This window comes from Crocodylus siamensis, chromosome 1 (assembly GCF_052110815.1).
Source record: "Crocodylus siamensis isolate JL-2025a chromosome 1, ASM5211081v1, whole genome shotgun sequence".
NCBI classification, from domain to species: domain Eukaryota; kingdom Metazoa; phylum Chordata; order Crocodylia; family Crocodylidae; genus Crocodylus; species Crocodylus siamensis.
Window position 1 is genome coordinate 184,521,409 of NC_143395.1, and position 27,270 is coordinate 184,548,678.

The following is a 27,270-nucleotide window of genomic DNA, read 5'->3' on the forward strand; positions in this document are numbered from 1 at the left end:
GCTATGAAGCAGATGGGGAGGGAGAGGGTGGGAGCATTTTGTTCTTATGTCTGACTTTTCCACTATTTCTAGAGTCCAGTTTGGTACTATAATACTCTGGATCACTTTTCTCAAGCCTTCCTTTTTAGTTTTGGTGTTCTTATAACTGTTATCATCACTACCACTACCGTCATCATCATCATCATCTTATTATTATTAGAATCAATGCCCATGGATGCCAGTCAAACTCAAGACACTGATTTGTGCCAAGATCTAATCAAACATAATCTTTACCCTGAAGAGCATATAATCTAAGGTCCTGACTGAAACTGAGAATTGTGTGAATGCTGGCAAAATGGCCTAGAAAGCCTGGTGGTGGATTTATACATTGATAAATTAAGTGTTAACTATTCCCATCTGCCCTAAGCTTTGCAACTCATTTGTTACAGGTGTTATAACAGAGGTGCGTTTAGAAGATGGATTTAAAGAGGAGAGTCTTTATGTATCAGGAAAGTATTTCCAGTTGCCCTGGGCAGTTTGGAAGAAGGCATGGAGACAAGAGAGAGTTGGTTTTAAAATGTTTCCCTCTCTCTTACAATTAGAAAGTACCAACAGTAACATAGTTTTTATCAAAATGTTCCGTGGAAGCACTATGCTTCTTGCTAAAAACCTGACACCTGAAATATTTTTGGTTGAAAACCAAAATGTTTTCAGTTTTCAGGTTTTCATTATATAAAGATACTTTCTGTAAAGACTTTCATTTAGCTGAGAATTCTCAATTCAAAAACAGTTTAGAGGGATTTTTTTGGCCCAGAAACTGTTAAACTCACAGAAGAGATTGGCATCATTGAGGAAGAAAGAGTTGGGTGATGTCACAAGAGACAAGGTGACTCTAGGGTCAAAACTCTGCTTTTTTTCCCCCTCTACTTTTTCTTTACTTCATTTAATCATAACATGTCCTCAATGGCAATACATGTATATTTAAGAGTACATTACCCTATCAACCTTGAAAAACAGCTTAGGTTTGCTCTCCATTCTTTTCTCTTTTTTTTTATCTCTTCTGTTGGTACCTTGTGTGAACATTACTCAGTGGCTATAGAGAATGGTCCAATTCTTACAGAGAATCAGCTCCTTTCTGGATCTACAATACCTGACCTCCTCTTTGACACAGTGATGAAATCAGTTTAAGGACTGCACAATACCCATTCTCTTCAGTATCTTAAATTCAGTACTGAAAACACAGGAAAGTTTATAGCTTGGAAGTATGAATTGTTTATGTCAATAGACAATGAACCAAGAAAAGATGGGAGTGATTTTTGACTGTGGGCAGCAACCTGATTGCCAAACGACCACAATGCTCAGTGCCAAAGGCTGGTTATTCTTATAACCACACCATCAATAATAAAAGGTAAAACAGCCGGGCTGCAAAGGAGAATTGTACCATTCTGGTACAGACAGAACGTGCAGTCCTCATGTGGGTGGAATGCATTGAAGTCAAGACTAAACTTCTGTGGATTTCTACCTCAGTATTGCCAGTAAAACAAGTTCAACAAGTTTGTATTATTAGCGACTGACTGGACCACCAAGACAAATGGAGTGCCTGCTCTGCTTTCGCTTAGCATCCTTGCTCACTCACATCCAAGGCAGTTTTACTTGAACAACTTTGTGGAGCAAGGCCTTCTGTTTTTAAAGTTCTGTGTACTCTACGGGTGGAAGTAAGTATTGGCCACCATGTAGATTCCAGCAAATTTTGGAGGTGTGGAAAGAATCACAGGATTGGGCCCAGTGCCAATGATAGTAATTGGATTTCCTGATGCTGCTGCAGAGAGGAAATTAAGTTCACAATTCTTCTTTCAAGAAAGCAGACTCATGGAGACAGTCCCTCAACTGGTGGAAGTTGGCATGGCGCTATTGGCTTCAATGAAGGTAGCTGATTTACCCCAGATGAGGATCCTTACATCTAGTCATCAGGAATAGGGAAGAGGCTAAAAGCCAAAAAACATTGTTTAAATGCAAATGGGACAGAGTCTGACTTTACTCTCAGTAGACTGGTTCTGTTTAAGGTGGTTGAACAGATTTATCAATTTAGATGTGTGATACTTACGTCTAACTTCTTTATTTTGTAATATAACTGTAACTATATCTATAATTAAGTATAGATATTCAATCTTAAACATTATTATACTGTATACTATAGCACATAGTATAATATGGTATAAATTATACTATACTATTAACATACTAAATATAGTATATTATACTGTGTTTTATATATTTAATAGATAGTATACAATACTATCATCTGCTCATAGAATAAAACATTTCGACAGACATCTCACAATATGAAGCTAATTTTTCAAAAGATATTAAAAAAACTAGCCCTTCAAAAGACCTAATTTAAGTTGCTAGGGAGGTTATGGAGGGCACAGGAATGGTAAAGCTATTGGTGTCTGTACACCAGATGAATTCTAAGTTCCCCAAGACAGAAAGGTAATCCAACCAGCATTTAGTTTTGCTAGAGTGGACCATTGTGCTCCCTGTTCAGCAGGGTTCCCAGGGAGTACAGTAGCAGATCTCACTGTGGGGCAGGGGCTTCTGAATGGTCCTTGTGGTCCCCACAGCAGGAGGAGTACTTAATACTTCACAAACTATTTTTATAATTTTGAAATGGCCAGAAATTCTGCGCAAATCCTGCCTCTTCCCGCAGCTTTTTTTCACCTGCTTTCTTGTAGTTTGTGCTGACATGCAAATGCCATATGTTATGCCTCCTTCTCCGTTTTTTATTGTTTCATTTTGTGGTTGGGAGGAGGGAAGAAGGGAGAGTTGGCAGAATTATCACTATGCTCTGCAAAACCTTCTATTGAAATCCACATTTACCATAGTGACATTTACTAGTTATGGCAGAGCTGATCAACTGCAGACATTCCTGCTGCTGTGCTAGGACTGCAAGCTGCTCTTTGTTCCATCAGATGTTTCACTGTTTAGACCAATGGGAACTTTTGGAGCATACTCCTCTTTGTCTTTTATTGCAACAGGTCATCCTGCCACCCTGCTAACTCATAATATATTGTTCTGTACTTGAACTTGTCTGATCACAAATTCCAAACACAGCACTTACAAGGAACAAATATGGTTTCTGTTTTCAAAACCTTTAGAAAGAAGATTCCTGTGGTTGGACTACATCCTTATGTTTATATACTATCCTGCTGTTTGCTTGTATACTACTAACAATGGATACATGTATTTCCTCTACTGAAAATACACACACATGCACACACATGCGTGCACACACATGCATACACACACATGCATATATATGTAATCATACATCTACAAACACACATACTTACGTACATGTATAGTGTGTGTGTATCTATGTATGTGTGTTTGTATATATATATTTAGGGTCTTCTTTAATTTTGATTTATTAGGCCTAATAAAAATTACAGTATGTGCACATGCGCATATGCATGTGTGTATAATTTGGATTTATTAGTCCAAAGATAAATATTACTCTGGTTTTTTTCCCAACCCATGGCAAAAGGGATTTTTATAGAGCTTAAGAAGCCCAAGACATAAAGCTATTATTCACTGCATAACTGCTTCAATCATTTCTTTACCAACAATGGTGAAAAGATGTGATTTTTACAGGCAAACAGGAAGAAAAAGCCTGAACACACCCTGGGAACATGTTTAAGAAGTTGATTTATGTTTCATGCTGAGCCTTACACCTGCAGTTCAAGCAAAACTCAACTTTGCCGCCCCACAGAGTCTAGTTTATTAGGTATCAAGGAGTCACAAGAAGCCGTGTAATTAAAACTGTAATTAACTGGAAAGGGAAAGTGCCACCTGAGTTTTGAGAGGCTGTCAATTTTATTTCCATTACAGCTCTCCTTCTGGTTCTTTTCTCTCTGTATGTGTGTGTTTTATGGGCTTGATAAGAAAACAACTTTAAGGGGGTTTTTTTCTTTTTAATGTCCAACACCCACTCTGAGTGCCCTTACTAAGTGGAAAAGTAAAGTCATCTAGTTGCTTATTAACTCTTAAGTGTGTGTATGTCATATACAAGTATCTGTAGTTATGTTTGGCAACAGGTGTAAAGCATGTAAGGTGTAAGGGGGTCCCCTTTTCCCAGAAAATCCTTGGTACTCTTGCTGGGTCAACTGAGTTCAAGACCTATTTTAACAAAATGTAACTAGTACATTCTAAAAATGGTGTCCACCATGCTTCATGAAAATAGGTCTTGGATTTGCTTGACCCTGGCCAACCCAGAGGGAGAGCAGAGTGCAATACCATTTGGGGAACCATGTTGAATACTTCTTCCCAAATGCAGGATAATGCTCTAAAGATGAGCTGAACAGAGCTTGAGACCATAAATTTTATTGGTGTGGGTATAATAGGGATACTCATAGCAAGATGAATCATGAATGAGAGAACTGTTTCTCAACAGGATGACCCCTTGTCAACCAGAAGAATGAAAACAGACAAAAGAAAATAGGCCAGATTCTCTCTGGGTGCAAATCAGTGCAGGTCCATCTGCATCAATGAAGCTATGCTAGTTTATGCCCAGGGACAGTCTTGCTCACTGTCACAGTTGGTGAGCCAAAGTGTCAAGAACCTTATTATGTGATAATGCAGAAGATATTACTGTTGAGTGTATTTTTCTGCTGCCCAAGTCTTCAGTCCATTTCTCATTTGAACTTCAAGGGATTTTTATTTCTATTCAAGGGTATCATGGAATATATTAACACCAGAGTGAAGAGTGTTAAGGACTTTAAACAAATGTATTAAAACCAGTTTAAAAAAGTTTAGGTAGTGGAGTTCTAATTTGTGGAGGAAAAAACAGAAACAAAAAACCACCTACATTTCTTATCCAGTCTTAAAATTCAGGGCAGACTTTCTGTAAGCACAATTCTCTCTCTTCCTGAGGCCTTCCTCCACAGCCAAGTCCTCTGAGTGTTATAAAGAGGTCTTGTAATAAAGAGACAAGTATCTAATACTGTTTAAAGGAACCAGGGACTGAGGTACTATAGCTTTACATCAGAAAGAAGGCCAGAGCAGAGTTAAAGAGCAATAATAAAGAGGGCAAGAGTAAAGGAACAGCAGAACAGGTTCTATTTTAAAATCATTTAGAATAGACTTAAAAACCTTGAAACATTTGAGTCAAAGTATTTATTTTGGAATGGTACATGAAAGAGGGATTGACATTCTTCTTTGTTCAATTGAACAGGTGACAAAAAGTATCAATTAAAATACCAACCTTGAGAAAGGAAGTTATTATCATAAAAGCAATTTTCCTGTGGTGTACTTCAGTTATGTCTGGTGTTTAATCTTAATCATTTGCAGTTTTTCCTCCTCTGAAATAGACCCCATATTGTAAAGTCAGGTCTAAGGAATCTTCCAGATTAGAAGACAAATTTGTATCAGTGTATAATTTTGGGAAGTGAGATGGAGGTACCTGCAGCAGATGACACACAGGGCTCAGTTTCTTATTCAGCTACAAGTCAGCAGGGGCACTCCCTGACCATCTGTGTTCTATAAATTACAGTAACACCGGAACATGCTGCTTGTAAATCACAAATGAACAGGCTTTACCTTGTGACACACTACATGAACCCTGTTGGATATTCCAATAAACTCTCATAAACCATCTGATATAAACTCTGGATTATGTTTCTTGGGGGTTGGAAAACCTGGACTTTTCTTTACTTGCATGAACTTATGTGTAAATTGAAGATGTGCCCTGGATTGCAGATTATCAGGCATTCTTAGTGTAGTATTCTTATATTGCAATGGTGAAGTATTGCCATAAAAGCAACTTTAAGAAGTTATTTTATCTTTCTGAGGAGAACTTGCTACTGGCCACTGTTTGGAGGGGGATAATGAACTAAAAGGACCATTGGTTTAACCCATCTTGGTAGTCACAGGTGTGTCTACATGTGCATTTTAATGTGCAGTAACATATTCTCCTGCGCACTAAAGCATCATATCAAAAACAGTGTAATAAGTGAATGTGAAGTAGAATTAGTCTACTGCACATTAAACATCACTAAAAAGGCATTTGCTTTTGCTACTCCGCATTAGGGCAGCCTAATGAACCTTTATCTAGTACCTCATATTAGCAATATTAAACTTAATGCTCAGTAGCAAAAGTGCAGTAATGAACATGTAGATGCGCCCACAATGGACCAGATTCTCAAAAGTGTACTCATCCTGGATAGTACTTTTTACTGTTTCAGTCGGATCACTTGTTGCTATTACTTGTTAGCTGCTACTCACTCTAAATTAGTGTCTCAGAAGTTGGCCCTCTTCCTAAAATGATTTTATCCCTTCTTTTTCCGTACTGTAAGTGAATCAAGGAGCATTAGTGAAGCCCTAAAATAAATCCAGACTTCCTCTCTGTCATGCTAGTAAGTTCAAGACCATCCCATCCCATCTGTCAAAGGAATTGTCATTCTTCTCTACCTTTGTCTATGTGCAAATGGACATCCCCATTCTCCCCTTTCTGTAGTGTCCAACAATAATAAGACACAATAGTGCTATTTCTGAGTCTTAATAAGATTCAGGAAGCATTCATGTGGATGATTAAATCAGTGGAAAGAAGTAAGCTAAGTCAAGTTTTGGCATTTCATGGATGTGTGCATGAGGAACATGGACCCAAAATTCCAGAGTCTAGTTCACCTGTCTGATGCACAAGTAGACTTTGGTGTGATTCTTTCCCACAATGCTGAAGTTCCTGCAAACCCATTAATGCACCTACTTTTGTAACAGCTTCCATTGTACCTTACAACTGAGTAATAAAAAAGCAGTGAGAAGGAGGACCTGCTTACCTTTTACGTTAACAGTTTTACAGGGGCTCAAGCAGTTTGGAACAGTATCTGACTTTAACACACTGAACACATGTACTGTAAACCCAGATTGCAAAGATAGTATAACTAAAACAAGACTTCAAAAGTATCATGAGCACTAGTTCTGTTGGCATGTATGCTTCAGTACTAAAATAACAAGTACTTTTAGAACATGCTCAATTGTATATATAATATTTAGGATCTTTTAAACACATAATGCCATTCTTTAAGTAATATGTCCCAGTCTGAAGTTTCAGGGATTTATTGATATTGGCAAAAATATTTGCTCATAACTTTGGGAAGTTCATGACATACCTTGCATCACAAGGGATTTAATTCATTTTTCCTTTTTTTTCCAGACACCATCAATAAATTCATTCAGAGCTCTTAATCTACTGAGCTAGAATGTAGTTAAAAGGCTGTTGGAAATTCTCAACACAATGTTCTAAGAAGGCAAAAATATGAAGAAAGAGGCCCGTTGTATTATTTGTTTTGTTCTCTTCCATATGCATCTAAATAAATGTAATAGAGTCCAAAGGGATTTCTTTTTAGGTCTGCAGTGGAAAGCAAAAGCTGAACATACATGCACAAACAAACCTGTAACAGATTTACCAGTTCTTCAGAAAAATGTGGCAAACCAAGCTGCTGCCTAATTTTAAAGCAAGCTACTGGTGCTGGAAACATCCTGTGTCACTAAAATACTTGGAGAGTTAAGATCTGAGAAGGAGTGTTCTTAGCTTAAGACACTGCTCTGCTAGTAACCAGCCTGCATAAATGCCATTGACGGTTCCACGTTCCTTGTCTCTGTGTGAATCCAGAATCAATATTCTACACTGCATAATTAAAAGTTTATTTGTTATCTGTTAGCCCTGCAAATTCTCCCTGGTATCAACTCATTAAGGTGGGCTCTATCCTTTTTCAGCAATAATACAGATCCTTCAGACCCATTTTATGACTCTAGTTACTCCTATGGAACTGCAGTGTGTACAGATTATGCCCCCAATGATTATGTTGTGTACCCTTTGGTAGGCTTTTCAAATGTGTTCAACTGTGTCCTCGCTGCTCTGTTTGCACTAGAGTGTGTCTAGTACTAAATGTTTTTCTAAAAGTCCTGTCTTTCAGCTTCAGTGGGTTTGTGGTGATGTAAATGCTTGAAAACTAGTAAGCTTTTCTGTTGATGATATACCAGGAGGGAAAAAGGTCTGGGTTCTTGTTTTTCAGCTGTGTTGGTTCTGTGGCTAGTAAAATATATATTGGGCCACTAATTTGGACAGATATGGCTTAGAATAGGTCTGTGGAGCAAAAAGTTAGTGTTTTTACTTAATCGTGTTTCAAAATACGTCTAACTCCCAATACAAAAGGCATCAGGAGCTAAAATGCAAAAGAGATCTTCTAAGTAAAAACAAGCATTTTCCAACGTTGGGGCAAATATTTAACTGTTTCTTGCAGTGGTAGGGTTCTAGATCAAGGGAAAGCATTGGTTTCTGTAGGCAAAGGGAACAAGGGAAAAGGCCTGTGTGCCTTAAAACCAATCTCTTTTTACATAGAAAAAAGGAATATATTATATCTTGCTACTCCTGTATTTTCCTAGCAAAGGATTTGGTTTGGAACTGGAGGAAACATTTGTCTTTCCACTTTCAGAAGCCAGTCCAACTCAAACTAGCTTCCCAAGATGATGGCTAACATAATCTAGGGCAGAGAGAAACACTTTTGCCCATAACATCAAACCAGTAACAAGGTGAAAAACAAAATCCATTATTGACGCTTTTGCTTTCGGCTGAATTATTACATTTCCACTGCCCATAACTTTGGCTTTGTTTCTTCTGTTCATATTTTTCCACATCACAACCATTGTACTATTACCCAGGAACACACTTGCCTCAGTTCCTGCTCTGCTCAAATTTACCTTTGTGCATTTCTGACCTTTGCTTCTGATTACTACATTTCTTTTTCCAGCACTTCTCTAAGTCCCAACTGTAGACTCTAACATGTAGATAATGCCATTGTACCTTTTCTCATTAGTTTTTAACATTATCCCTACAACATCCTTGCCCATCTTTCTAAATACCTCTGGTGGCTTTCCAGCTATTACAAGATTCAATTAAAAATGAATCACCATGGTCCAGTTTCATATCCACTAAATCAGCAGAGCTCCCTTGACCTCAGTGGATGCTAGACAGTTCATAATAGTTGGATGTCTTCCCCCTTACTTTCTACTGGCTGCACTGAATCACTCAGTAGAAAGTCTAAGTGAGGCTCCAGCAGTATATAATCTTGGTCTGATGTTCTGCACTGGGGTGAATACCATAACTAAGTAAAGGCATGAAGTAACTATACCTTGTTTTATTTAATATTTTAAATGTCAAGTGTAACTTAGGTTATTCATGCCACTTCAGGAAACCCCACTGAGAGAAAAAAACTGGAAGCCTAAAAAATTCAAAGACTTACAAATATCCTTAACTTTGTGCACTTTGACTAATCCCATTGAAATCAGACTACCTACATGGAAATAAGTGAGATTACTCATGGTACATAAAATTAAGTATGCGCATAGGTCTTATATGATACGGGCACTACATTTTAAATTAGATACGTGTTTGTTTAATACGGTGGTTCAGTTCAGCTCAATGATCTGACTTATTTGCATTGGCAAGTTAGTGGAGACCCTCCACCATGGCAACAAGAAGTATTCAGTTACCTCTGTATTGTAGTAGTTCCTCAATCAGTATACATACACAGATATGCACACATATCAATACGGAAGATAGTGTGTAAAAGAAGACATACAGATTTCAAAAGTGGCCAGTGAGTTTAAGTGTTTTAAATTTTATGGATCCTAATATCAACTTTAAAGGGGCTTGAACTTCATGGACTGTTTTTTCATGCCCGTACACACACACACATGCACACGCATACACACACACACACGAAGAGTGGTCAGTACTTTCCACAAAAAGGTCTGCATACTTTTTTAGTTGACTTATGCAAAAGCTGTTCTAAAACAAGGAGAAAAAAGAGGAGTGAGTTATACGAGTGCCGGTGACATATAGCTTAGATGTAAAATATTTAAGTCAAACAAAATAGCATCCGAAATAGAGATGCAATCACATTTTCTTGGATGTGGGCTTTGAATTACATCTCTATCCTACAAACCTAGACTATGAAATGTGCTTCATTTTTCCCCTCTTAGTGATTCTTTCTTTCCTCCAACATTATCATGAACATGGTGTGTTATTCTAAATCAACTCTCAAACTCCCAGAAGCTAGGAGTTTCATTACATTCACAGATCTGTCCCCAAATATTGAAAGAACAAAATAGTCAACATCACCATTTTTCATGGTTATTCTTAAATTCCTTAAAGCATACCCTCTAAAAACAAGTGTAGAGAAAAAGCATTGGAGGAAGGCGATATCTTGTGATTGTTCTGATCCTCTTCTCTTTAAATCAGTGTAGTTCTCCTGGGGTGGCTGAAGCTATGCCACTTTATACCAGTTGAGGTTCCCACCTAATGACTGGTGTTGGTATGGTATAAAAGAGTGTGGGTCTGTTTATGGCATGACTCTTAGTGATAGAAGGACAGCCATGTACAACATAGCATACACCATAAAAATCAAGTTAAGTCTCAAAACGTGCTAAGAAGAGCATTTTATTGACTCAGCAGTGGGAGACAATGTGTAAAAAATAACAGTGCTTCTCTTTTTTATGTTTTTTTCTTTATTTCTTTGTCAAATAACATAGCACAAGGAGAAGGTAGCTGCCTTACCTCCCAAAGAGGAAAAGAATACCTGAAGGGAGAGGGAACTTACACACCAGCTAAATGAAAAAGGGCACTTTTCCCCTCAGAGAGACGAAGAAGAAATTGCACATCAGAAATGTAAGTGTTCTCCACTGACCTGTGACTCCTGTCTAGTTGTAGTGAATGTGAGCGACTGAAATACACATCTGTCTTTCTTATTGCGAGAGGTAAGAGAGTTGCCGACTGCCCTGAAGGGAAGTGTACAGTTGTGCCTGATGCTGAAAAGCAGGAGAGTGCAGTGTGATAAGGAGAGGTTATTGTGAACCTGCGGTGGGCTGTGATTCTTCCTGTGAATGAGGATTTTGACAGAGAGAAAAAAGGTACAGAAAACTGTCAAACGAAACTTCGTAGGTCTAGGTTCATCTCTCCTGGGAAATCAGAAAGGGATGGAAGAAAGGCTTCTCACCTTCCTCCAACTCTTTTTCTCTATGCTTGTTTCTGGTGAATGACATATTTTAAGGAATTTAAAAATAATTGTGAAAAATAAGGATGACACTGACTGTTTTGCTCTTTCAGCATTTGGGGCCAGATCTGCAAGTGTATTGAGGCTCCTAGCTCCTGGGTATTTGTTGAGGTGGGCTCCTGTGCCCTTGCCTTCAGGATTCTTTTTTGTGGTGTACAATAATCTGAAGAAATGCAGTATTAATTTCAATACCTGGGAAATTCAAGCACTGATTGTCTCCAGTGGTGCTGGGGATTGATCATTTTGAGTAAACTTGCCCAACTATGGAGGCGGATAGATGAGAGACAAAGTGAAAGATTGTGACCTAACATCAGCAGGATCTACTCCTTCTATTTGCCATATCTGCAGTCAAACATGAAGATCTCAGATTGGTTGTTTCAGTCATGTATGGATTCATGATGACTCTCATTTTTACTGGAAGACTTTCATCCTTATACCAAAGGACTGGTATTCATGTATAACAATCATGACATGCAATTGGAATCCAAGGTGCCTTATGGAAACCTTGCAGAATATAAAAAAAAAACCCTATTGTTTTCCTCCTTTCTTCTCTACTTTGTGTTAACATGACCTGTACTGTCAACAGTGAAGAGAAACTTGATGTCTTTCTGGGGGGGGATAAACCCTCAACCAGACAGAAATTAAACCCCAAAAGCTAGTGAAGGATAGGCTGTTGATACCATGTAATGGAAAGAAAACCTATTTCTGATAAAAACTTCAAACACAGATTTTTTATAAATGCTATTTCTACTTTAACTTTCTCTTCAGAGGAGATATGCTACTTCATAAGTAGTGTAGCTACTGATGTTACATAATGAAAGACAATTGGTGTCAAATCAACCTAAAAATACTATAAAAATGGAAGAGAAATATTTCTTTTTGTCTTTATTTTGGAATCTATCAGTCTTTACATGTATGTGTATTGTATTGTGGTGTATGTGTATGTGTGTGTGGGTGAAACAAAGAAAATGTATATGATACATTATATATACAATCCATTGTCATATGGATTTTGATATCTACTCCATAAATTCTTTTATTTCTGCAGCCGCTTGATCCATATAATAATCTACATTAATTTTGTATACCTGACAATCTCTCCTGTACTCTGCAGACTAAACCATTTTCACCATGGCTACTTCTCACGTTCCTAAAACCTTAAGTAACCTTCATACAGATTCCATTTAAAAGAAGGAACTTCTTCCCCATCCAACTTTGACTTGTTTCCTTTCAAGCATGGTAGGAACAAACATTAGGTAAATAGAGGGACCAATATCCAGATCCAGCTAGATTTATTCTTGTACAAGAGAAAGCTTAATGGTAGGAACCTGAGTTAAAATAATTTCAGTGGTACAAGGAGATGCCTTCTTCACTTGTGCAATGTACAACTTGTTTTTGCCACTAGTCCTATATAGAGCTGTCTTCTCCATGGCCACACATGCCTGAGAAATATATACCCTCCATACCTTGTTCACAGGAGCTTGATCCTTCCAGAAAGGGATAACAGGAAATAGTGTTGGCTAAGGGTTCAGGGAAAAACATTTTTAGGTTCTCCTAGTAGCACAAGAGCTGAGGCTAAGGCCTGAGGAAATGCACGTGTGTTCAGAAGAGATACATCTAGTTGCCTAATGGGAGAGGAATAAAATTGCCAGCTTCTAGGATAAAGAGCTTGAGCTAGGATATCTAACTGCCATGAACTGAGGAAAGTATACAGGAGTGAAGGCTTTGATTGCACAAAACACTGACTCATGTATTTTGAAACTACATTTGTGATACTGGCAAAACACATCACTAGAAGTCAACAAAAATTATAGATATTAAGGAAGTCTGAAGAAAGTTTGGCTACCATTTCCTATGTGGGAATAAAGTATTCAAGGCATTCAGATAGATATTCAAGGGTAAAAATCTGTCCCATTTGCTATTAAGAGTTGAATTAGTATGGTCACGTTGGAAATATATATATTGCTGAAGCCAGAATAAATATAAATCATGTTTGTCTTTTGTGCTACTGTATCTGTTATTAAAAAGTCTGTGACACAAATGTTAAAAAGATTTACTTTTCTGTGGGACACTTAAATGTGCTTACTTGTCTGGGCCGAAATGCCTGTGGCTCTGGGCAAAGTTATATCTTTTTGTGCAATTTAGGTGGATGCATGTTTGCAGTTCTTCACCATACGTTGCATATTTTCCACATGGCTGCTTTACCAAAAATCATCTCATATTATGTATGTCCTTGATGTTCAGTGAAAAAAGTGTGCTTGTGCAAAAAAAGGAGAATAATACACAACATTATTGCTGTGTGGTAGAAAGCCAACTCAACATTTTTAACCTTGGGTGTTTAAAATGAGGCATATGAAAGGACCTGATTTCCCAGTGCATTTCACTACTTTCTGCTCCTGCTGGCTTTGGTAGTATTCAACACCTTTAATTTAAATAAAGACACATTTGCCTAATTGTGACTGTTAAACTTAGGAAAAATGTTGGCTATGCGTCTCAATTTTTATTTCTTTTCTCACTTTCTCTCTCTCACATGTACATACCCACACACAACATTAGCAAAGAAAAATGAAGATGTTTAGGTGCAACATTCACTTTTGGTTAGGTTGCTTTGTAAATACAGCATTGAGAAAGTAAGCTTCGGAAAGAATGTTATAGACATAGACATACACAAGATATCCCTACCATCGCTTTTGGTCTGACTCCACATCACTCAAAGTATATATCACCCAGCTTGTGCAGAATGGTATGAGGCCTGAGGGAAAAGCAGCTAAAGTGTAACAAGCTATTAGTAAACTGCATGGCTTTCAACCTAGTACAACAGGATAGAATAAATATGGATTAGTGCTAAAGTCGAAGTTTTTATTATGTGAGGTTCTCTGTGTGCAAGACGGGGGCGGGGGAGGGTCCGAGGGGGCAGAGAGTTTCTGAGATAAAGAAAGTACTAACCCAAAAACATATTTTTGTCAAGCCCCTTTAATCTTATGCTCAGCTCATTTTTAAGCCTGTGCATTATAATTGTTAACAATATAATCACCTTATAAACTTCTGGAGTGACTAAAGGCATGTCTATGCTTTTGGCAAATCATATATGGTAGTTGTTTTAGCAACAGTGATATTTAAAGCAGACACACTATTTGCAAGGCTTTGAGACATAAATGATTCCTTTCTATATGGGCTATCAACATTCCAGAAGTCTCACTATGCAGCTGCTAGTGGTAAGAAGGCACTTATCCACTGGACAGCACACATATGGCCATGCATAGAACAATAGGAACTTGCTATTTCTATTGTTCTACTCATGACCATATGTGTGCATTAGAAACAGCAATAAAATATGACACTGCTTTTTGAAAATTTCATATTGCTCTGATATGATAAAAGTTATTTATTCCCCTAGCTATCTGTAGGAGGTGGTTAGTGGGAACTCCCTTGTGCCAGTGTTTAGGGAATGTCATTACTGGCAACTATTAAAAGGCAGTAGACACGGGGCTTAGTTCTGCTCCCCTTAAGTTCTATGTGACAACTCTCTTCCATGGAGGTAGAATTGGGTCCATACAGTTGGGCAGTCAGGTTTCTAGTCTATAATCTTGATGGGAGGGTCTGATCCAATGTCCACAGATGCTACAGGAAAAATTCCTATTGAGGTTGGTGAGCTTTGGATTTCACACATATTCCCAGACTGTTACAACTTATTATGGAGGCAAGGTCATTAAGATTTCAATTGTTACGATTTCAAAGGTGACTTATTTGTAAAGTAATACTTGGTCATTTAAACACCCTTGTGTGCTGTTGATATAGAAATTGGCTTGCTTTTAGGGCTGTGTGAAACAGCACCATTTCCTTTTGACTTGTTTCACCATTTCAAAGGGACGCGTTTCATTTTGAGTTTCATTTAATCTTGAAGCACTGTTCTGTTTCGTTTCATCGAAACTGTTTTGCTGTTTCAACGTGTTTTGACATTTTGCCCGTAGGCTACAATGCGGAATAACAAAAATGCCTATAACTTGACATTTCTTGCCTAATTCAAATGAAAACAGCAGGGAGGCTAGCCCCTCCTGAGGCCACAAAACCCATCAAATTTCAAGAAGATAGGTGCAGGGGTTTCTGGGAAACTGCATCCCAAGGTGCCGACAAGCAAAGCTCAGGGCGTGTGACTTTGTGTGTATGTTAAGGTGCAGTGGAGTGAAAACTGTGGGGATGGTAGCCCCTGCTGAGACCATGAAGCCCGCCAAGTTTCACAGGGGTTTCTGGTAAACTGCACCTCAAATTGTTCAGAGCAAAACTTATGTCACTTGTAAGTGTGAAGGCACAGAGAAAGCTCAGTTCAAACAATGCTTTTTACGCTGTTTTTCCATCCCTCCCCAGAGTACTGGGATTGGAAGGGACCTCCAGGAAGGGTCACAGTCACTGGTCAGCTACATAGTCAGTATCAGCAGTCCTTCCCCCTTCTTTCCCTTCCCTCTCCTTAATTTCTGTTTCACTGCAGGCAAGCCCAGCTTCAGCTTTGAAACTCAAAACCTTTTGAAACATTTGAAACATTTCATCTGCCCTCGTTTCATTTCAAAGCTGTTTCAAAGCCCTTTGCTTTGTTTTGATTTTGCTGTTTCGAGCTCAAAATGAGTTGAAACAGCATTGAAACGAAACACCTGGCAAAATTTCGCAGTGCCCTACTTGCTTTAACCGTGCTAACCCAAAGGGTAGGTGTCTTAAGTAAATTTTTGTCTTTTTGAAGTCACAAGCTATTAGCAGCAGCTTGTCAGACATTAGGGCACAGAATACTCAATTTGGGGCTTTCTTTAATAAGGGTTTCAGAAGTCCTACCTTACAGAGATAATGAGAACTGGGAGGAATCAAGGATATTGCATACTATTAAGGTCTTTGGGGCAGCATCACCTGTTTTTTCTATGTCTAGCACCACAGGGTGTGCTTATTGCATATTCTTATATTGTATATCTCCATGCTATGCACATAAGAATAAATAATAATAAAATAGAGAGGGTTTTGATAAATATGCAGCATGTCCTCAGGGGTAATGCTTGTCATGTACTAGAAGGATTGCAAAGCTGCTGTCTTTTCCAGGAAGACATTATTTCCAGCCAGTAAATGTGAAATTCTTGAGTATTATTTCACTGCATATCAACATGGTGTAACATTCATATTTATTGCATGACATTGACTCATTCCACAGTAAATAAAGCTTGGGGACAGAGTGTGAGATCATGCTATTGTAGAGGTGATCACCATATAAAAGGGACATCCCCATGCCTAATAATATTAATTAAAATCACACTTATGCCTTAAAATCTTTTCTCCCCACCCTCATTACAATCCATAGCTAAAATGGCTAGAACTGAAAAAAAAGATTAAAGGGGGGAAATGGCTTAGCCAGATTATCAGCTGGTGTAAATCAGCATAATTCTATGGACTCCAACTGCACTCAGCCACCTTGAATTTGTGGGGAACCTGGACTGAGCACTTAAATACGTAAAGGCAATTTTTAGCTTTTGATATTTTTTCTTGTTTAAAATTTGAATTTTTTTTTGACAATTTGTAGATTTCCATACAGGGCAAAATATTACCATTTAGCTTATTGCTTGTTGAAAAAAGAACAGAAGTATGCCATGAGTATAATACAATTTACAAATCAAATCTAATACAATTTACAAATTCCTAATCAGAAAAAATTTCAGTAACTTTCACAACACAGTGGTATAATTTATATGCATATCTTTCACCTGTGGCAAGAAAAGAGCTTTCCATTCAAATTCTTTTCTTTTTTACTTTGTAGCAATGAAGGCAAAGCATTCAAGACAAACTTTCAAAATGTTTTGCATTCTTGAAATATTTCCAAACTGGATTTTCCACTGAGAATTCTTCCACTTTTTTTCAAATAGCCATTGCCAATTTGCCTAGCATTCTGCAAGCTGTATGTTACATTCCATTACACTTAATTTATTTGTTTAATTGAATCATTTATACATTACTTAAGAAGGGACCTGGTACCATTAGCTTATATCCATTATACTGACATTGTCATTTGCTTATTCATTCTGCCATCTCAGTTTGAGGATAAAATCTACTTACTCTCCACATACTCCAAAACACCCTACCCACATTTTTTTTTGTTTCTACGCTAATCAGCTTACAAATGTTGCTTCATCCATCTCACAGTTTGATAACTAAATTTAGAATGGTTCTCTCTTGGCTACTTGTTTTTTTGATAAAACAGATTTCCCAAAAAGCACAAAAAGCACATTTCATTCAGTTTCCTTTCAGTTGTAGTCCTCTGAAATAAACTTCTTACTCACCAAAATATCACTTTCATACAACTCATTAGAAACAAGTTTATATACTGGGAGTAACCCTAACATACCTGCTGGCTCTTCAACTTCAAATATTACCATGTATTTCCAGGACTTCCCATTCTGCTCACATTACAGACAAAAGGAGCTTTGCCATACACTGAATAAGGCCAGAATGAGACCATATGTTTCATGTTAAACAAGCCTCATCTTCCTATTGTTAATCCTTATCTCCAAAGTAAAGTATTTTTGCAGAAAGCATATTCCCATAGTAGCCTTCTGTTTCCAATGGCCAGCTGGATGCCAGTTTGTTATTTGCACAGCAGTAGGCTACTTTCATGTATTTCTCTTCCATTCCAAGAACGCCATTTGTACATTGTCCAACTTGGAAATGTTAATCTGACACCATTGGTCATGGGCCTTTTAACTTGACGTGGCAAACAGCCAACTATCTGCCAGGCGACTATTTACACTGGAATGTTTCTGAGCCCAGAAATAAACTATTTATTCACTATAATCGTCAACAACATTCCTATAATTTCTATGACACACATGTACGAAGGTACAGCCTTCTACACAGAGCTGCTGGCTTTCCCATAACCTGTGTAAGTAGCTCCTCAGGGAGATGCTGCTTGTCTTGAGCCAGGATGAATGGATCTCTTTCCCCTTCGATACATGCACATAACTTACATTTACATTCATAGGAATTACGCATGCATGCTGAAGGAAGACAATAGGCATCCAAGCTAGGATGGTTGTTGGGCAGCAGGCTGATACCCCTCTCCTCAGAGCCAGTACTGTACCCTGAAGTAATACAACCAACATGACTGCGGAGCAAAGAATCCAGTTTCTCTGGCACTGTCTGCATGACCAAGAGCCATGCATTTGGGATGCTTTCTTGTAAGAAGTGTACATTGTATGCTTATGAATGCAGCTTTTTGGAAAATAGCATGGAGTGATTCCTAGGGGATTTTGCTAAGGAGATTGCTATTACTTCCAGCAATACAATTTATGCTTCCTGAAAGAATATTATACTTTGGGCTCTTTTCAATACAAGAAAAAAAAAGTTATGCTGGGTTCTGTGATTTGGTTTAAAGAATGTTATGCAGTGGGGAGAGTGTTTCATGTTCAACTCTGTTAAAATAAAACATTTCCTTTTTCTATATTCCTGCAGTGACCTGCAGATGGGAGAGGCAAAAGTACAACTTTGAGAGCTCCACATGTAAAATTCAGAAATTGAGAGCCTTTCCTTTTCTTGCCCAGTTTGCTCTCTGCATTAGGCTCTGCTCCATCAGCTACTGGACTGGTAATCCCTCCCTTACTCTGTTCAATAAAAAGTAAAACACTGGAGCCAAAAGAAAATTGGCAGCAGAGAAATATTTCCATCTGTGTTTAGAAGATTTCATTAGACCATACTGAATGGATAGCTGTCTAGCCTTTGTGGTTTATGGGCCCTTTGCCTTTTACCTGTATTCTTGTTTAAAGACTCCCCCAACTGAAAAGGGAAGGATAGTAAACCTGTGAGGAAGAGGTGGTGAGCTTAAAAATGCTAAAGCAACACTCTAGGAACCCACAGATAGAAGCAAGAGAAGGTCAGGCTTCAGGAAGCTTTATAGGAACCACCTACTTGATTTTTCAAAAGGAGGGACTCACAACATCCACCATCAGGCCCTCATAGTACTCTTTCTACTACTTTCCTCCTTTTTCAACACCCTCCTTCCTTCCTGGCTATCACCACGAACCTCTGGCACTTTTACCATGCTCTGGAGGTTGGGAGACAGCATTTTAATTAGAGTAGCTCCAAGAGCCACTCTAATTAAAGCATCACAACATCTCATGTATATCAGTGTTCCTGCATTTCAAAATAGCTGTGGGGGTACTTGAACTAAAACTCATTAGATAAGCTTTAGATGTGCTGTGGGGGTGGGGAGGATGCTTTAATTACAGTAGCTCCAAGAGCCACTCTAATTAAAATGCCCATAGCATCTTGTGTATCAGTGTCCCCATGCTTCAAAATGGCAGCAGAGGTGCTTTAACCAAAGCTTGTTGAACGAGCTTTAGTTAAAGCATCCCCACCACCATTTTGAAGTGCAGGGACACTGATACATGAGACGCAGGAGACTGCTGGAGTGTTGTAATTATCATGCTCCAGTAGACTCAATACTGAAAAATGCAACGTACTCCACCTCAGGAAAAAAAACCCGCAGCACACTTATAGGCTCGGCAGTGCTACGCTTGCTAGCACCACAGCTGAAAGAGACTCGGGGGTCATGACTGACCACAAGATGAACACGAGCCACCAATGTGATGTCACAGCTGGTAAAGTAAACAAAACCCTGGCTTGCATCCACAGATGCTTCTCAAGTAAATCCCAGGATGTCATCCTCCCACAGCTGGAGTACTGCACCCAATTCTGGGCTCCATAATTCAAGAAAGATGTCTAGACACTTCAGAGAATCCAGAGGAGAGCCACATGCATGATCAGAGGGCAAGAGAATAGGCCTTATGGGGAGAGGCTGAGAGCCATGAGACTCTTCAGCCTGGAAAAGTTCAGGCTCAAGGGTGACCTGGTGGCCGCCTATAAGTACATAAGGGGTGTGCATCAGGATCTGGGGGAACAAGGTCTGTTAACAAGGACCAACAGTCATAAACTCCTCCAAGACCATTTAAAGCTGGACATAAGGAAAAACTTCTTTACTGTCCGAGCCCCTAAGTCCTGGAATAGACTCCCTCCAGAAGCGGGTGCATGCACCTACTCTGGACTCATTCAAGAAATGTTTGGATGCTTATCTTGCTGGGATCGTTTGACCCTAGCTGACTTCTTGCCCCTGGGGCAGGGGGCTGGACGTGATGATCTTCAAGGTCCTTTCCAGCCCTAATGTCTATGAAATCTATGAAATTAAATTTTCTTTCTCTGCAAAATAACTCACACATTTGACTCTAGTTAGAGAATTAATATGGAAAACAGGACTAGAAGGAACTTTTTGCTTTTTGCAGCAACTTTCATAGATTTCATAGATTTTTAGGGTCAGAAGGGACCCCAGTAGATCATTGAGTCCGACCCCCTGCCCTGGATGGGAAAGAGCACTGGGGTCAGATGACCCCAGCCAGGTGCTTCTCCAGTCTCCTCTTAAAGACCTCTAGGGTAGGGAAGAGCACCACTTCCCTTCAGAGCTCATTCCAGATTCTGGTAACCCTTATCATGAAGAACTTCTTCCTGATGTCCAATTTAAATCTGCTTTTTGTCAGTTTGTGGCCATTGTTTCTAGTTACCCCTGTTCCTTGCTGCCTGCCTGCCCCCCCACTGCTGAATTTGTAGATGGCCACAAGACCACCTCTGAGCCTTCTCTTGCAGAGGCTGAAGAGATCCAGGTCCCTCAATCTCTCCTTATAGGGCCTTACCTGCAGGCCCCTAACCATATGAGTTGTCCTTCACTGGACCTTCTCAAGGTTATCCATATCCACATCCTTCTTGAAGTGTGGTGCCCTAAACTAGATACAGTACTCCAGCTGTGGCCTTACCAATGCCACATAGAAGGGAAGTATCACTTCCTTAGACCTGTTCATGATGTACCTGCTCATGATATAGTATACTTAGCTTTACTAATCACTTCATCACACTGATGACTCATATTCATCTTGGAGTCAGCTATGACTCTGAGATCCCTTTCTGCTGCTGTGCTACTTAGAAGGTCATCTCCCAATCTGTATGTGTGTTGGTGATTCTTTCTCCCTAGGTGCAGCACTTTGCACTTAAGTTTGTTAAACTGCATCCTATTCTGTTCTGCCCATTTTTCCAATCTTTGCAAATCTGTTTAAATCATTTCCCTGCCCACCTGTGTGTTTACTTTGTCCCATAATTTGGTGTTGTCCATAAATTTAGACAGAGTGCTCTTCACGTCCCCATCCAAGTCACTGATGAAGATATTGAACAGCATTGGTCTGAGGACCGAACCTTGGGGGAACCCACTGCCCACATCTTTCCAGGTTAATACCAACCCATCACTTTCTGGGTTTGACCCCTAAGCCAATTTTCCACCCACCTGACCATGTAATCATCTACACCGTAGTTGCTCAGTTTGTCTATGAAAATATAATGAGATACAGTATCGAAGGCTTTCTTATAATCCAAGTAGATGATATCTACCTCAATTCCTGCATCTAAGCATTTTGTGATCTGGTTGTAAAAAGAATCAAGGTTAGTAAGGCATGAATCCATGCTGGTTGCCCTTCAGCATTATTTTTCCTGCTAGACTCCCACAATCGTGTTCTTTAATAATTTTTGCAAAGATTTTCCCAAGGATAAAGGTGAGACTAAGTGGCCTATACCTACCCGGATCCTACTTCCTCCCTTTCTTGAAAATAGGGACCACATTGGCCCATTTCCAGTCCTCTGGGACCTGTCCTGAGCATCACAAGTGCTCAAAAAGTCTTGTCAGTGGTTCTTCTCTGACACTGGCTAATTCCCTCAGCACCCTTGGATGAAGATTGTCTGGGCCTGCTGAGTTAAATACATCCAGCTCCTCGAAGTGTCCCTGGTCAGTGCTAACTGTTGGTGGGCTTGTTTTGAGCCGTTGGTGGGCTGGTTAGCACTGACTTTCTTACAATCCTTTTTATAAACTGACCAAGCTCCAAATTAAAACTTGTTTCTTCATTTTACAGCTTTAAACTCATGGAATATACAACCATTGTTTGCTCCAACTCTATCTTGGGACCTTCCAGTATGTTTTTTACTCATTTCTTCAAAAAATAGTATCAAGATTTCTAAAAAACTTTTGAGCTCTGCACTGTATTTTCTTCTGCCTTATCTTCACTGCTGCATTTGGATCATACACTCCTTGAAATCCAGTTTACCCTTTTCTCTCATGACTGAGTCCTGTTTCTTCTGCTCACTCTCTCAGTTAAGATGGCCTAAAACTCTGTATTGTTAGAAAGTATTTTCTGTCTATAACTTTGTCAGACTTGGATTGCTTGAGCTGAAATTTGGCATCTTTTGCTTGTGCCTCAGGCTGAACTTTTGGGGGAAATTCCAGTAAAAAAAATTTAGCTGTTCCCAACAATGAGGGAAAAAAAGATTTGTTTGATAATATTTCTTCCCCCTAAGTCTTTCTTTGAGAAGTTTTAACACCTTCATTGTCTGGAGCAAGTATTAGAAGTATAGAAGGAAAACAGTCCCATGAAAATGTATCTAAGTTTGGTCCTATAATATGTCTTTGAAATTTTCCCTTTGCATATGTTCAGGAGAGCCTATTGCAGGTTAGTTACTAAAGTTGCAGAACATTTCATTTGCTCAGATCATGCTCCAGTCCCACAGAACTTCCTACATGCCAGCTGCACTGAGCCTCATACACGCTAGGCATAGAAAGGAGCTCTAGATAGGAGAAGACAGCATCCTCTTCTCCATTTTTCAGGGGTGGGGAGAGGGAATATCCACTAGCCCCAGAACAAAGGGAAGACTACAGATATGTGAACAAGAGATACAAGCTGTTATGATGCAACTGTGATAATAGTGACTCCTTTAGTTCAGGTGCTGAAGGTCTAGGTTGTGAATCTAAAGGGTCTGTCACGGAGTCACAGAGGTGCTCCGTGATTGAGAGGGTGATTGGCAGAGCTGCCAATCACCCAGGCAGCTCAGGTGCCTGGTTGCTAGGACAACCAGGTGGTCACATGACCGGAAGGGGGCAGGGCCAGAGCCTGAGACAGTTCCCTTCTGGCTGCCGCAGGAGCAGGAGCTCTGCGGCTGAGCTGAGTGGCCTGAGTTAGTGCTTGCAGCTTTACCACACTAACCGGCTACAATGATGCAGGGAACAAGATCGCCCTGACTGGAGGTAGGATGGAAAGCCCTGGTGGGGCTTGGAGTTGTTAGGCGTGTGGAGCCTCGGTATTTTTGTTATAGCCAGATGGCTTGAGTGTTACGTTGCAGTTTACACCGGAGGACCGGGTGAGGCTGTAGGGGAGCGAGGAGGCCTCAAGGGGAGCTTCCCCAACAGCTTGGGGGTTCCCAGTGCCCAGTTGAGGCACAGTGCCAGGGGCACTAGTGTCGGTGCTGCTGGGCATTATAGTGCGCCAGGGAGGCGCGGTGTGCGGGGTTACAGACCCCAGCCCATAAGGGCGGTGTTTAGCCCCGGAGCGGGGCAGCGACAGAGCGCAAGAGGCGCGGAGTCAGCCCTAGAGAGGGCAAGGCCCCGGAGCGGGGCAAAGACAGGGCGCGTGGCGTGTTGGCCCCAGAGTGGGAAGCCCACAGGGGCGAAGCGCAGGGAGCGCGGTAGAGGCCCCTGGGGGGGGCGAGGCCCCAGAGAGGGGCCAAATAGCCAGGCCTAGCTAGCCACCCAAGGGCGCCGAGACTAGGGCGGTGATAGCGCCGGCCCAAGGGCGCCGAGACTAGGGTGGCGATAGAGCTAAGGCTGGCGCAGTGAAAGCAACCGAGCTAGCCACCCGAGGGCGCCGAGACTAGGACGGCGATAGAGCCGGCCCGAGGGCACCGAGACTAAGGCGGTGATAGAGCTCAGGCTAGAACCCGGCCCGAGGGCGCTGAGACTAGGGCGGCGGGAGTGAGCCGGCCCGAGGGCGCCGAGACTAGGGCGGCGGGAGTGAGCCGGCCCGAGGGCGCCGAGACTAGGGCGGCGGGAGTGAGCCGGCCCGAGGGCGCCGAGACTAGGGCGGCGGGAGTGAGCCGGCCCGAGGGCGCCGAGACTAGGGCGGCGGGAGTGAGCCGGCCCGAGGGCGCCGAGACTAGGGCGGCGGGAGTGAGCCGGCCCGAGGGCGCCGAGACTAGGGCGGCGGGAGTGAGCCGGCCCGAGGGCGCCGAGACTAGGGCGGCGGGAGTGAGCCGGCCCGAGGGCGCCGAGACTAGGGCGGCGGGAGTGAGCCGGCCCGAGGGCGCCGAGACTAGGGTGGCGGGAGTGAGCCGGCCCGAGGGCGCCGAGGCTAGGGCGGCGGTAGAGCCGGCCCGAGGGCGCCATGACTAGGGCGGCGGTAGAGCCGGCCCGAGGGCGCCAAGACTAGGGCGGCGATAGAGCTGAGATCCGGGCAGAGGGAGCGTGCCGGCCCAAGGGCGCCGAGGCTAGGGCGGCGAGAGAGTGCCGGCCCAAGGGCACCGAGGCTAGCGCGGCGAGAGCGCTCCAGACTTAAGACAGAGCCGGCGATTAGCCAGGCGCCGGCTAGGACCCGGCCCAGGGGGCGCCGGTAGTGAGCGGCGCTGGCGAGCCGACCCAGGAGGCGCCAGCAAGTAGCTGGGCGCCAGCGTGACAGGCCCAGGGCGCGGGGAACGGGCGAGAGATTGGGGCCCGACCCAAGGAGGCGCCAGGTGGGCGAAGAGCCCCGGTGCCCGAGAGCGAGAACAAGGGCACCCGAGGGGCGAGGGACCATACAAGCGTCCCCCGGAACAGCTGCGAGGCTTGGGGCGTGCTGAGGGGGAGGCTTGGAGGCACGCATTGCCCTTAAGGCAGGACGCTTATCAAATACCCGTCTGGAATAGGGACGAACAACTAGACTGTCCATTAGGTAAACTGGCAGCCTCCACATTATATATTTTACCATCAAAGTCGTGGCGGGAGAGGTTCTGAGGGTGCTACATCACCCTAACGTGACGGTAGGCGGCGCTAGGGAGCTCACGGCCGCCCCTAGTCGCCGCCCCCTCACAGGGTCCAACCCCTTAGAAATCACACATTTCTGGGGGGCAATATTTAAATGTTCAGTTTAATGTAAAATAAAAAATTGGAAAATTATATCCACAGAAAATAAAACTGAGTTAAAAATGTTAAGATTGCAAAATTAAAATTTAGCAAATTTAAGTATTAAGGTTTCCAGCAACATTAATTTTCCCCTTTTGCATTTGTATTATGATCCAGTTTTTAATTACATCATCATGTACTGCTGCTTCTATAGAACCATTGCTTTATTCAAGATACAGGACAGCCAGTGAATGATGCAAAATGGGTGCAAAAAGAAATACGATGTTCTCATTGTTTAAGCATTGAATTAGGATCCCTGATGACTCGGTTACTTCTGATGTTGGGCAAAACTATGACAATGCATAAGCAGTAGCAGCCTTAACCCAGGCTTTTTTAAACTTTTGAGTGCTTGACTTTGTCACCATAATTTTCCTTTTTCCATATGTAATATATATATTACATTATATATTAATATGGGCCATATATCTATCTATTTATCTAGAACTAGATAGATAGATATATGGCCCACATTAATATATATTGTAATATATATTACATCTAGATCTAGATAGATAGGTAGATAGATATAAATGGGTGTATGTTATATGCAGAAATATGATAAAGATGTGTTACCTACCTTGTATATGGTTTTACTTGCATTTTTGAGAAGGTAAACAAGATATTTTGATGTCTTGAAACATGTTCTATGTTATCAGAGGGCAAATCAAATAAACAGACCTGACACAAAATAATGTTATAATAATCAGCTACTACAACTTGTTTTAAGCTGCTGTAACTTGAAACTCTTAAGAGAAAGTTGAAGTAACTCAGATTTGAACTCCTGGCTGCAAAATAAAATCATTCCCTTTGCTTTGGGATTTTCATACAGCTAATCCTATCTGGAGCAATTTCTGAGCTAGCTAAACCAGCAAAGAATTTTTCCAAAATGCTTAAGGAAATTTGACAAATTTAAACTGTTCTCAAGTACTACAAATGCAGCCAATCAATAAGTGCCTTTAGATAGGAAACTGAAGCAGACAGATTTGAAGTCTGAGGGAGAGCATTTGGACTGTAAGGAAGGAAGAAAATCAAGTGCTTTTGGAAGAAAACTGGTTACCAGGGGAAAACTGTGAGTGTCTGCAGAAGGATAATGGGCTTGAGAAGAGTGATTGGGAGACTGGGAAATAACATCAGGTTTCCAGAGAAAAAAGTTGAGTGGTTGAAGAAAGACACTGGGAGTTTAAAAGAGAGGCTGAGAAGCCTGGGGCTAATTTTTTGCTGGTTTATTTTCTCCCTGTTTGTTTATTTGCTACAAGTCAGATTTTGGAGCAATTAGCAAAATATCATGCAAATATTCCCTGTGTGACTGCACATGAATAACTTTAATTTTGCTGAACATTTGTCTCATTGCTACAAACTACATCTGCTGTTTGCATTAACTTAATCTGCTAAAATATTGTGAAGTAAATTATGGATTTTATAAGATATTTATGAAACAACTTCCTATTTGTATATTAAACATCTTTGACTACCGTACACTGCTTTTTTGGCTCATGTGTCCCATCCCCAGAAGTATCTATGTCCTGTTTCAATTACACACTGATTGCAAGCAACTGGGCTGTATACCATCTTGTGGAAGAGATCCAACTGACTAAGAATGGTTCAGTGTACACTCATAATAGGCCAAGGGAATAGTACTGTATCTGCCAACAGCCTATGACAAAAATAACAACAGTAGGTTACGCATTTGCATAAATTGACATTTATTTGCATAAGTGCTGGCATAAAACATTAGAAACATGTGCTTTTCCATTCTAAAGTTATCTTGTAATAAACAACAGTATAGGGAAATAAGAATGCATTTATGGACACTTACAGTATTTGCTAGATGCTGTGTAATTAAGCAAATTAAAAATATTTTTAAATATCTATTCCCTATTTCCAATATTGTTCGTCCTTTCCTTGCACACAAGTAAAGCATAAAAGATGGGATAGGGAGAGAAGTATTTATTAGGATTACCCCAATCTCACCTGTCTTAAAGTAATGCCCAGTATTTCCAAATGAAATGCAGAAAACCAGACATTTAAAATTTTTCTATAGGGAGGCTTATAGAACAAGATCTTGAATTGATGTACGCTGGGAAGCGTAAGACAGCAGAAATATACTGAAGCAATGTGGGAACCTATACGTATCTTGACAATGAAATT

At 40.8% G+C, this 27,270-nt stretch overlaps 1 long non-coding RNA gene across 1 annotated transcript in view; it reads left to right on the forward strand.

Moving 5' to 3' along the window:
• The window catches only part of LOC149873763 (uncharacterized), a 42,225-nt gene extending 31,570 nt beyond the window's left edge, over positions 1-10,655 (forward strand). The window contains exon 3 of the long non-coding RNA XR_016442885.1: positions 10,567-10,655. This is a non-coding gene — a long non-coding RNA (uncharacterized LOC149873763). The remainder of the gene's footprint in view (positions 1-10,566) is intronic.
• The last annotated feature ends 16,615 nt before the right edge of the window (positions 10,656-27,270 follow it).